At 38.9% G+C, this 12,492-nt stretch overlaps 1 long non-coding RNA gene across 1 annotated transcript in view; it reads right to left on the bottom strand.

The window, feature by feature from the left end:
* LOC109726510 overlaps window positions 2,653–12,492 on the bottom strand; it is a 17,614-nt gene continuing 7,774 nt past the window's right edge. Inside the window, exon 3 of the long non-coding RNA XR_002220546.1 lies at window positions 2,653–2,937. This is a non-coding gene — a long non-coding RNA (uncharacterized LOC109726510). The remainder of the gene's footprint in view (window positions 2,938–12,492) is intronic.

Genomic DNA, 12,492 nt, shown 5'->3' with positions numbered 1-12,492 from the left:
TATGACAAGATTGGCTTATAGGGCATATAACTAACAGGCCATGCGGCCGATGGAGGGCGGGATGCAGCCGCCGAGTTTGTTGTGGGCGAGGACGACGATGGGGCCGGGGAGTCGCCGAGGTTGGCGGGGATGGGGTGGCGGCGGCGGAGGCGGTTGGAGTTGAGGAAGATGGCATCGAGGGGGCGGTCAAAGAGGAGGTTGAGCTCGTGGAGGAGAGCGAGGCCGGCGAGGGCGCCGTCCCGGAAGCCATCGAAGCAACAGCGATGGGATATTTTTTGTATAAAAAAAATATTATAACGGAACCCTAACGGTAGGGGGTGAAGTGCACATTTTTTATTTTACAAGGGGGCAAAGTGTAGGTTTTTAAATGATGGGGGGGGAAGTGAAAAAGCGGGTTTTGACAGGGGATTTTTTGTAATTTAGCCAAAAATGAATGTCTGAAAATAAAAATCTATTAAAAAATGATCATACGATTATCAAATTCAAGATCTAGAGACCAAATCTTTTTTTAAAAATTTTACACACTATCAAGAGTAAGATCAATACTTTCAATTTGAAATTTATCTTTTATCGCTGTTTTTTATGACATTTTTATTTTCAACCGTTCATTTTGAGACTGCTTGTTCTGTAGGCAAACAAAGCATAAAAAAAATTATAAATTTGGTTTATAGATAGTTCAAACACTATAGATCATGTCTAATGAACTGATCGTCAAATCGAATGTCCCATCATACAAAACAACTTAAGTATGCAAGAATTTGTACTTTTGAAAACATAGTAACCTAGCTATATATATATATATATAAGGCTAGAATGTTTCCAATAGCACCACATCATTAGTGCTATTAAGTTTTCGGCCCTTAGATTAAGATTTGTGTTGTTAGGATGATAGTGGTTTCCTAGTATAGTTTAGTGGGTGGTTGGTGGAATAGCATAATCTAACAGGTGAAAATGATCAAAGTGCATCTAATGGTGGAAAACTTGGTAGCACCAACACTTCCAAATTCTTGGTGCTATTATTTATTTACATATAAATAGATTAGGCTACTATACTATTAATAGTACCAAACGCTTAGTGTTATTAGGTTTCGGCCCTTGGATGAAGGGAAGTGTCACTACAACAAAAACGGTTTATAGCGACACTTTTAAAAGTCAGCATAAGTCATAAAAAATGTTGCTGGCTAAATTACCGACATTTTTTAAAGTGTTGTTATATCTGGGGTCGCTAGGTATATAGTGACACTTGAAGAGTGACGGTATAACTTAAAAAGAATACTGCTAATTTATCAACACTTATTAAAGAATTTAGCAACCGCCGGAACCCTACCTCGTCGGCTGCGGCACGGAGGAGGAGGAGAACGAGGGGCTCATCATCTAGGGTTTCAATAGATTGAGTGAGGGGAGAAGGAAAGATGGTGATCTATTTTTCTTTTTTTCTTTTTTTTCCTTTTCTGTTTGTAATCAGGACAAACGGGCTGGGTGGGGTGGGTTGAGTAAAGTAATATTTTACTTTTTTTTGGATTGAGCTTTATATATATGCTTTAGTAGAATTTTTTAAAGATTTTGGCATAAATGAGACACTTACAAAAAAAGTGTCCCAGAAATGTGTCGCTATAACCTAATTCTGTTGTAGTGATGTGGTTAGGATTATAATGATCCCCGGTTGGAATGATAGTGGACCTCTAGAGTTGAGTGGGTGTTTAGTTGAATAGTATGATCTAACAGGTGAAAATGGTCAAAAGGGTAGATCTAACGGTGGAAAACTCGATACCACCAAATGCCTTGTATTATCGATAGTATAGTAACCGGACTATCTATACTATATATAAAAGCACGTATTACAAATTTGGGTCTGTCGACAGACCCATTTTTTGGCGGGAAAAAAATATTGATTCTCTTTTCTTACGTAAAATAAATAACGTAATGAAATAAGCTTTTAATTTCTATTTATCTCTAAAATAGAAAAAATAATATACTTATCCAAATTTTTACCAACTGAAAGATACCTACTGTGAATCTATATTTTAATTAAAAATTTATTTAATTTTTTTATCTCTAAAATAGAAAAGAAATTTATGCTTATCCAANTAAAATGTCAAATTTAAAATTTAAAGAATTAAAAATAATAATTTAAAATTTAAAAATTAAAATTTAAAATTCAAAATTAATATCTATATTTTTAAATCTCAAATTAAAAAATTTAAAGTTACAAATATAAAATATCAATTTTAAAATTTAAATAATTAAAAATAATAATTTTAAATTTTAAATTTAAAAAAAATATTAATTCTAAAATTTAAATATATAAATTTTTAAAATTTTAAATTTTAAAATTAAATTTTATATTTATATTAAAAAATTGAATAGGGGTTTAACTTAATCCCACCCCTATTCCTGGGTTGCTAACCCCACCCCCAAAATTTTTTGTTTGGGGTTAAAGGAGAGGATAACCCCCTTATTCCCCCTTTTAACCCCCAATCAAACAGGGTGTAAATTTTTCAGTGTTTTATTTTAGTTTGTCACGCCTTGCCTGTTTCACAGTGGAGGCTACATAGGCACGTGCACAAACTCGCCGAACAGACAAAATTCTTTTTATCTGTCCAAGGCGTAAACAAAACTAAATATATTGAATTTCACACAAAAAAACAACATAACACAGTTCTGTATGAGGGCATATCACAAGAGCGAGTTTGTAAATCTAACTATTACAATATTGGAACAATCACATTTATACATATATTTTCCAACTTAGATATATAACATTTGGTACATGTCATTTCCTTAAAATACAATATTTGTTTGCAATTACATTTTCGTTCCAAATACCTTTACAATCTTTTCTTTTACTTGAACATGGGTAACCTACACTTGGTGACCTTGCAATCTAAGACGCAACACCCACGCCTCGGTTTGATGCCACTTCGCTTATAGTTGGCTCTGCAAAATAGGGGTGAGAATTAAAAGAAGTTTCCAATGTGTTCGGCTGCCAACCTCACCGACTTTCCTACTATGTCTAATCAAGTATAAGTAGATACAAAAATCAAGAAGCAGTAAATAACTACACTATACATAAATTGGAATAAACACTACTATACCTTTACGAGTAAAGATATGTTCCAAGGCTCAATATGCTCAACTTGACCCTTTACTTATTCTTGACCCAATCAGGAAGCTTGCTATAAGGTCAAGCCCAACTCACCCCTCTCAGCCATGTGGGGAGGCGCTACGCGACCCAATCACCCACCTTTGCCTGTTTGTTGAGGAGGCATAATCGACCCGTCACCAACCATGTGACACTACAACAATACTACACAAGGTAGCCAAAAACAAGACTTACTATACTCAGATATCTTCCTCTGTTACCTCATGATCCAATCATACCAGCTCATCCTAAGGTCGAACCCAACTCACACCGCCAAGTAGGGAGGTCTTTCACTCCCGAGCCACCACCTTGGCTGGCGATGTGGGGAGGAGATCTTTCACACCCGAGCCACCACCATGGTTGTTTGCTGGGGAGGTTCTACTGTGATCCTCGCCCGCTTTTTTCGTGTGACACTCTAGAACTCACTACTTGTGGAGTCGTGGCCTCCACAAGCTGTAACAGACTATACGAGTATGATCTAGTTCTCTCAACCAAAAGAACTCACTACTGACCCTTGTGACAATATTTGGGGATTTATTTCAATCCCAATAGCAACCTTTGGGGATCTATTTCAATCCCAATGACAAGGTGCTAGTTGTCATGCTATACATGCAAATGACTCAAACCGTCATTCGCACTTGAAATTTCACTCAATTCTTGTCACTAGGTTCAAGTTCTACAACTATCAATACACCTAGTGCTACACAAGGTTTGTCTAAATCCATACTCTAGCCTCACCACTAGTTCACATGTATATCTAGGGTTCTTAACGACCAATATCCAATTTTATACATGAAATGTTATGACTTGCAATATTAAGTTCTATTCCACATTCAAGAGCATGCAATTTACTCATCCCAAGATAACATAGAATCCGACATTATGCAACTCTCATGCATCATAATATACAACAAAAGAATGACAATATCCGAGAATCTACCCATCCCTAACATGCTCATCTCAAATCATGTACAACTACGGCAATATAACTCTATGGGCCCGTTTGGTTCGAGTTATGTAATATTACAAAGTATCTCGACATATCCAGGTATCTTAGATTTTAGCATCAGATTACTACTGATGCTGTATTAGTGCGTTTGGTTTAATGCAGTAATGTAATACTAGATTACAGTGCTTATAGCATTAATACGTTTGGTTCAGTTAATAAAATTTAGTAATCCTGACATAAAAGTATAGTTTTTTTCAAAATTACCCTTGTTGTGGTCATTTGAATATTATTTTTTGCAGAAATGACGAATGGAGGGAAGGAGATCGTGATGATTACCTGGGAGGACGACGCAATAGAAGATGATAGGTGTTCATGCGAGAGAGAGAGAGAGAAAGAGAGAGAGAGAGAGAGAGAGACGTCGAGAGAGAGAGAGAGCGAGAGAAAGCGGCATACGAGAGAGAGGGGGGAAGACGAGAGAGAGATGAAAATAATGCTGTTAATTAGATTTGGGGTTGTTGGAGGGTGAAATTGTCATTTTATATAATATGTAGTATTAACGGGTTTCAGTAATGCAAGATACACGACCCCACTCCCGTTAATATTTTCGATGTAATCCTGCTCGATTTGTAATGCTACATTAACGACTAGATTACATAGCGGATTAACCAAACACAGTTATCCTGGCAGGATTGCCTGTAATCCTGCCAGGATAACTCGAACCAAACGCACCCTATATGTTATATGATCATGGCTGTTAGGATTCGTCCACATTGGGACTTATCTAAAACATTTCTAATCCATATGGGATAAGAAATAAATATTTATAATTATCTGTTATATTCCTAGTCCACTTGGGATAAAGAATAAATCTAACAGATAAATCATAATCTGTTTAAATCTTTATCTATGTAAGATTTAGTTAGAATATGATTAGGATTAGCGTCTCCCTTATGGCCTATAAATACATGAGGTATTGACCATATACGACAGAAGAAAGACAACAAAAAAAAAGAAGAATCATCTCTCCACAAAAATTCTCTCTCTTGGGTTCGCTTTAGGGCACCATCATAAACCCTAGGGATTTGGGCGGTAGGCGGCGATCGACTCTAGTAGCCGGATTGCAACGAGTAAGAACAACGTGCAACAAATTGAGACAGGACGTTGGTGGATCAACGAGTTCGTAAAACAAGACGAGATTAGATCCTGATAATTATATACAACATTAATTCCGCATCATAAAGAGGTATGTAAAAATCTATGTGATTTTTGCGACGATTGATTTTTGGGTATTTAATTAATTTTATCCAACAGTGGTATCAGAGCCATGTAGTTCTTGTTTTCGCTCGATGATTCATTTTTTTAACATCGAATATATTTTTATGTTGTTAAAAAATATAAAAATTATTGTTGGTGAAGTTTTGATTCGCAATTGGCAAATCAACATCACATATGATTGCTTCCTTCATCTTTGCAAATTAACCCGCATGCTGCCCGCTTTGGGTTTTGGAGGCTAACCCGTGCCAGGCTTGCGGAGGGTTGCATGCACACGATCTACGTCCTGCCTGTAGGCTTGAGAGGCCGCCTGAGCTGGGCCTCCAGCACCTGCCCGTGTAGGGCCTGCGGCAGCCCGCATGCACAAGGCCTGCGGCGGCCTGCATGCGCAAGACCAGCGGCCTTGCGAGGCCGCCCGCGCTGGGCTTACTAGGTGGCCCGCCCTTGTTGGGCCTGCGGGAATGCGGGAGCCCATCGCGGAAGACCCGCTCGAGTTGGGCCTGCGGGCATGCGGGAGCCCGTCCGCGATGGGCCTGCATGCAAGCACATGCCAGCAACCCGTTTTTTGGACCAAGATTAAGGACCCGTTTGGATACCTCTAAAAACGTAGCATAGTTAAACTATGCTACGCCGGTAGGAAAATAATCCTATGAANCTCTATCTCTGAGATTTTTCTCCCTCTCCCTCTCTCTCTCTCTCTTTACGCCTTGGTCCAGACCAAGCTAGGCTCAGATTTTTCTTCCTCTCCCTCTCTCTCTCTCTCTACACCTTGGTCTAGACGGAGCTCTCTCTCTTTGTTATACTCCCCAACACGAACCTCACCGCACACCCCCGTCGCTCCCTTGCGCCGCCCTTCTCACTCTGTACGAATAGCCCCGAACTACCCACACCCCGCGCGCACTCAAACGAGGTATGATTTTTTTTTTTTTTTTGTTATTGCAACTTAAAAATAGATCTACAACTTTAGATATGTTTATTTGTGTTAGGATTCGTCCACATTGGGACTTATCTAAAATATTTCTAATCTATATGGGATAAGAAATAAATATTTATAATTATTTGTTATATTTATAGTCCATTTGGGATAAAGAATAAATCTAACAGATAAATCCTAATCTGTTTAAATCTTTAACTATGTGAGATTTAGTTAGAATATGATTAAGATTAACGTCTCCCTTATGGCCTATAAATACATGAGGTATTGACCATATACGACAGAAGAAAGACAACAAAAAAAAAAAGAAGAATCATCTCTCCACAAAAATTCTCTCTCTTGGGTTCGCTCTAGGGCACCATCATAAACCCTAGGGATTTGGGCGGTGGGCGGCGATCGACTCTAGTAGCCGGATTGCAACGAGTAAGAACAACGTGCAACAAATTGAGACAGGACGTTGACGGATCAACGAGTTCGTAAAACAAGACGAGATCAGATCCTGATAATCACAACATTAATTCCGCACCATAAAGAGGCATGTAAAAATCTATGTGATTTTTGCGACGATTGATTTTTGGGTATTTAATTAATTTTATCCAACAGTGGTATCAGAGCCATGTAGTTCTTGTTTTAACTCGATGATTCGTTTTTTTTAACATCGAATATATTTTTATGTTGTTAAAAAATATAAAAATTATTGTTGGTGAAGTTTTGATTCGCAATTGGCAAGTCAACATCACATATGATTGCTTCCTTGATCTTTGCAAATTAACCGACATGCTGCCCGCTTTGGGTTTTGGAGGCTAACCCGTGCCAGGCTTGCGGAGGGTCGCATGCGCAGGATCTACGTCCTGCCTGTAGGCTTGAGAGGCCACCTGCGCTGGGCCTCCAGCACCTGCCCGTGTAGGGCCTGCGGCAGCCCGCATGCACAAGGCCTGCAGCGGCCTGCATGCGCAAGACCGGCGGCCTTGCGAGGCCGCCCGCGCTGGGCTTACTAGGTGGCCCACCCTTGTTGGGCCTGCGGGAATGCGGGAGCCCATCGCGGAAGACCCGCTCGAGTTGGGCCTACGGGCATGCGGGAGCCCGTCCGCGATGGGCGTGCATGCAAGCAAAGACACCTTTTCTTCGCGAGACCAAATTAAGGACACACTTGATACCCTCAAAAACGTAGCAAGTTAATCTATGCTACGGCCCGATAGGAAAATACCTATGAAGTGTTTGGACGAAAAAAAAAAAATAACTAATTGAGTATAGTTTATAAACTATACTCCAAAAAAATAGAGTAAACTTATAACCACTTAACCAAAAAAAAAAATTCCACATTTGGGCTCCCAAAGATTATAAATTCTATTTAAAATTTCAACATTAATTAAATTCAAATTAAAATTAAAATTCAATTCATTTTGATTTAAATGAATTGAAATTTCCCTTCAAAATTCAATATTCAAATTCAAATTTCAAATTTTAAATTCATGCTCAAATTTCAAATTTCAAATTTCAAATTCAAATTCCAGAATTCAAAAGTTCAACATTAAATTTCAAATTTCAATCTTATGAAATTCAAATTCAACTCTGAAATTTCAAATTCAAAAAGTTGAATTTCGAACTGAAATTCAACGATTTCAAAAAGTCAATCAATTTCAAATTCAAAAGTTACAAATTAATTTAATTTTAATTGTTAATTTCAATTTTCCAAAAATTAAAATTAAACTAAATTAAATTTAAATTTAAATAGGAAATTTAAAAATTAAATTTAAAATTAAATTTAATTAAGATTATTAATTAATTTAAAGTTAATGATAACTTAAATTAAAATTAAAGTTCAAATTTAAATTTTAAATTTCACAATCCAAATTAAATTTCAAATTTAAAACATAAAATAAATTAGATTATTTAATTTTAAATTTAAATTTTAATCTTATATTTGAATTTTAATTTAAATTTTTAAAATTTATTTTACATTTTGAACTTTGAATTTGAAAATTGTAACAATCTTAGACCCCATTAATTATTATACATAAATCTGGTGGAATCTATCTTTACCAACAGCTTAAAATAAGCTTGAATTTTTTTGTATTACTGGATTCGCAGATTTCATATTAGACAAAACCCATGAAGAATTAAAATCCATGAGTTTTATTAGTCTATAGCATCAACAGGGCCAAGTCCAACCGCGATGGAATCTTATGGCGCAAACTAAAATAAAAACAGGTAAAACCATGTTCTATAGGCTGTGAAACTACCTCATCAACCTAGGCTGTAATGTGGTGCCTGCCGGCCGTCACGACCCACATTCACGGCCGACGGCGGATAGATGCCGTGCTCCGGCCCGTGCTAATCCGGGCGGCCGGCAGCCCGAACCCTACACCGGCCAGCACGGCCACCTGGCCGAAGCACAGGGCACGTCGAGGCCGGCCCTGTGCTCCGGCCGCCCTTTTATTTTTTAAAATATACATAAATATAAAAAAAATAAACAAAAATATATTTATATAAAGCGAGATTTTTGATTAAAAAATAAAATTATAAAAATAATAAAAAATAATTTTAAATTTATTAAATATTTGACTTCTTTTTTGAAAAAAAAAAAAAGTTGAGAAGGTTTTGGCCAATGACCAAAATTGCTTGTCCATTGCCAAAATCACCCCCAAGGTCCTAGGCAGACCTTGGGAAGGAGCTCATCCTTGGACAGTCAAGGCACTCCACCCAAGGAGAGCAAAACCCCAGGCCAAGCAACTTGCCTTGGCCTGGTTCTCGGGCCGTGGGCCGGCTGCACGGCCCAAGCGGCGTGCCGTGCCTGACCACGGCCTTCTCCTACGCCCAGCGCACGGCCCAAGCCCTTTCGGCCGCCCGTGCCGGCCGTCGTCTTCAAAATAGCCAAGCATCGCCCGAGTGCTGCCGGCCCGGCCCGCAGCCGTGCCGGGCCGGGCGGGCCACGTGCCGCCCGGCCCGTTTTACACCCCTACCTCAACCCTAAGCTTTAGGCCTACTTCATCAAACCACTAGGATCAATATTGCTTCTTTAAAATTTACATGTTAACTTTTATATATTATTTCTTGCTGTCTTATATAAGTTATGATTGCTTCATAAATTGCAATGTGTTATTTTGATTAAATTGCATAATGATTGCATAATGTTCATCATTTAATTTGTGACGTGGATTTATTCTTAATTAATTTGATTTATTATTTTTTTTGCATTGGATGAGATGATTATTAGTCTTTTCAAAGGCGAAATTTTCGATTTAAAGATGCAGTGAGAAATTTTATAATCAAATTGGATTGAGAATAATATTGTGGATATTTGTGCCTAATTTAAAATTATGTGCATTATTGTAGTGATAAATAGCTTCCAAAAATTGTTCCATCGTGGATTCGTTAAATCAAAATCGGCTCGATGGAACGAATTATGACATGTGGCATAGGAAAATTCAATATCTCCTTAATGAGAAAGGAATACTTAGTCATTTAACCAACAGTACACGACGGCTCAACACCGTCGCGATTTGCAAGCCTACAACGAGTGGCTTGAGAAAGATCGAAGTGCACGCTATACAATGTTGAGCTGTATGCACGATGATTTGATTAAAGAATTTCAGAATTATGAGACTGCTAAAAATATGTGGGAGCAGCTAAAAGTGAAATATGGGGCCACATCGACCACAAGACTTCGTGCATTGAATCTCAAATTCAATCAATACTTGTTGGACCCGAAGCATTCTATGGTAGAGCACTTAAGGGTGATGTCTGCTATAATAAGAGAACTTAATGTTGGCTTAAATGGGCCAGCATCCTGCCCTGTGGCGGGAGGCCATGTGGGCCGAGTCATGTTCAAAATGGCGTGAGGCTGGGTTGGGCCGAGTCATGTTCGAAGTGGCGTGAGGCCAGGTGGGCCGAGTCACAATCGAGACCCGTGGACGCTGTTTCTATACGCTTTAAGTGAATTGGTNTTATTTATGTATGCTCGCACATTTTTGTTGCTCACGCTCTCTCTGATTGGATTGTAGACACAGGAGCAACAAAGCATGTAACGAGAGATCGAGCAGGATATGTGGATTATCGTCGGGTGTTTGTTAGCAGCCATTATGTCATGATGGGAAACGGCACTGAGGAAGAAGTCCTTGGAATTGGCGCATACCAACATAGATTGCGCAATGGTCGTTATTTGATATTACATGATGTGCTGTATTCACCGAACATCCGATGTAATCTACTCACAGTTTTAGCTTTACTTAGATTAGGTTTTTCTTTCCAATTTACGGATACTCAGTTAGATATTTATTTGGGCAAGAACTTTTATGGTAATGGTTGTTTAAAAATTGATTTCTTTCTCTTAGATTTGGACTTGGATTTTATTAATCATAACAATAATTCTGCTTTATTAGTTTCTTCTGATATTGTATCTGATTCTATCAAAGGGCATGCGAGATTGGGTCACATTGGACAAGAAAGAATGGCTCGACTAGCTAGAGAAGGCCTATTGGGGTCACTCGCTAAGCTTAGCCTACCTCCTTGTGAACCATGTTTAGCAGGAAAAGCCTGCAGAAAGCCTTTTGGTAAGGCACGTAGAGCAACTCATCCATTGGAGCTAGTTCATTCAGACATATGCGGACCTATGAATTTGAGAGCACGTCATGGCGCGTACTATTTCCTCACTTTCATTGATGACTACTCCCGTTATAGTTCGGTATATCTGTTGTCTCACCGTTCAGAAGCTTTAGATTATTTTAAACGCTTCTTAGTGGAGGTTGAGAACCAAACAGAAAGAACTCTAAAAGTTCTACGTACTGATAGAGGACGAGAGTATTTATCAGACCAGTTCAGGGAACTATGTGAGGAAAAGGGAATACACAAATAGTTAACTATTCCCGGTACTCCGCAACAAAATAGTGTTGCAGAGAAGAGAAATAGGACAATTTTGGAAATGGTTAGGTCAATGATGGCACAAGCCAACCTCCCAATTAGTTTTTGGAGTGATGCGTTGTTGACTGCTGCCTATATACTTAACCGAGTTCCCTCTAAGTCAGTTCCTTCAACTCCCTATGAGTTATGGCATGGAATAAAGCCAAATTTGGAAGGCTTACAACCATGGGGATCGGCAGGGTATGTGCATAATACTTTCCATAAATATGGAAAGTTAGGCCCTAGAGCAAATAAACAAATTTTTATTAGATATTCTGATTGCTCGAAAGGCTATGTGATGTATGGCAAGCATCCTGATGGAGGAATGACTGAGATAGAGTCGCGCGATGTGGATTTTCTTCAGAATGATTTTCCAGACATTAGTGAGATTAAAAAGGATCTTGCACTATACGAGTTGCAAGAACCTAATGGAAATGTCCTATTGTTAGGCGAGAATGAGGCACTGAGGCCACATGAAGAAATAGCCCAAAACAATGGGAGTGATCCTATGGTCAGTGGGAGTGTAGGGACTGAGATTTTGACAATGCAACTAAACTCTCTGTTGATGATGTTTATGTGTGTAATTTAATTACATAAGCACTCGTCAAGTTTCAGGAGAATATGAGCTAGAATGGAGAAGTTACGCGATTATTAGTTTCCACTTAAATGAATAGTAACTCCGGTTTTTCGGAGAAGCCACGGAGTAGAGTTGGCTTTCGGCGCGTATCGGACTCCGTTCATAGCGATCCAATAGCTCGTTTCGATCGGTTCAGCTATTCTGGAACCAATGGCACTGACGGATTTCTGATCTGATGCACGATTTTCGAGAAAAAGGATTTTTACCGAAAGAGGGTTTCCGCTCTTTGCTTTTCTGTGCATTCTAAAGCTTCTCGTACTCCGTGCTTGTGACATGGAGTAGGGTGAAGAATGTTTCGAGTCCCTACTAGTGGTAGGGAAGTCAATTTCTTATGCGAAAGTTGGTTTAATGGGTTTACACATTGGTATATGTGCGATATATGGATTAATTAGAGAGCGGATGGGTTCCGTTGCGAATCCGTGACCATATCTGACGAAATAAGATCGTAGTTTTGATGCCCCCGACGTGCTGAACGCAATGGTGCTGTCGGATCGAAAATCCGACTGACGGATCTCTGGTAATTGCGAAGTTTTCGTTAAGAGGTCAAAGGTGGCAATTCGGAAAATTCGCAAAAGGCGCGACATTTTATGTATCGAATCGCGTGAGATCGGACGTGGAGGTACGTACGCACAAATTGTACGCCCTGGCAGGGGCTGAGG

This window comes from Ananas comosus, linkage group 2 (genome assembly GCF_001540865.1).
Source record: "Ananas comosus cultivar F153 linkage group 2, ASM154086v1, whole genome shotgun sequence".
Lineage (NCBI taxonomy): Eukaryota > Viridiplantae > Streptophyta > Magnoliopsida > Poales > Bromeliaceae > Ananas > Ananas comosus.
Note: the sequence above shows the minus strand (reverse complement) of the source record. Positions and strands in the feature narration are given on the sequence as shown.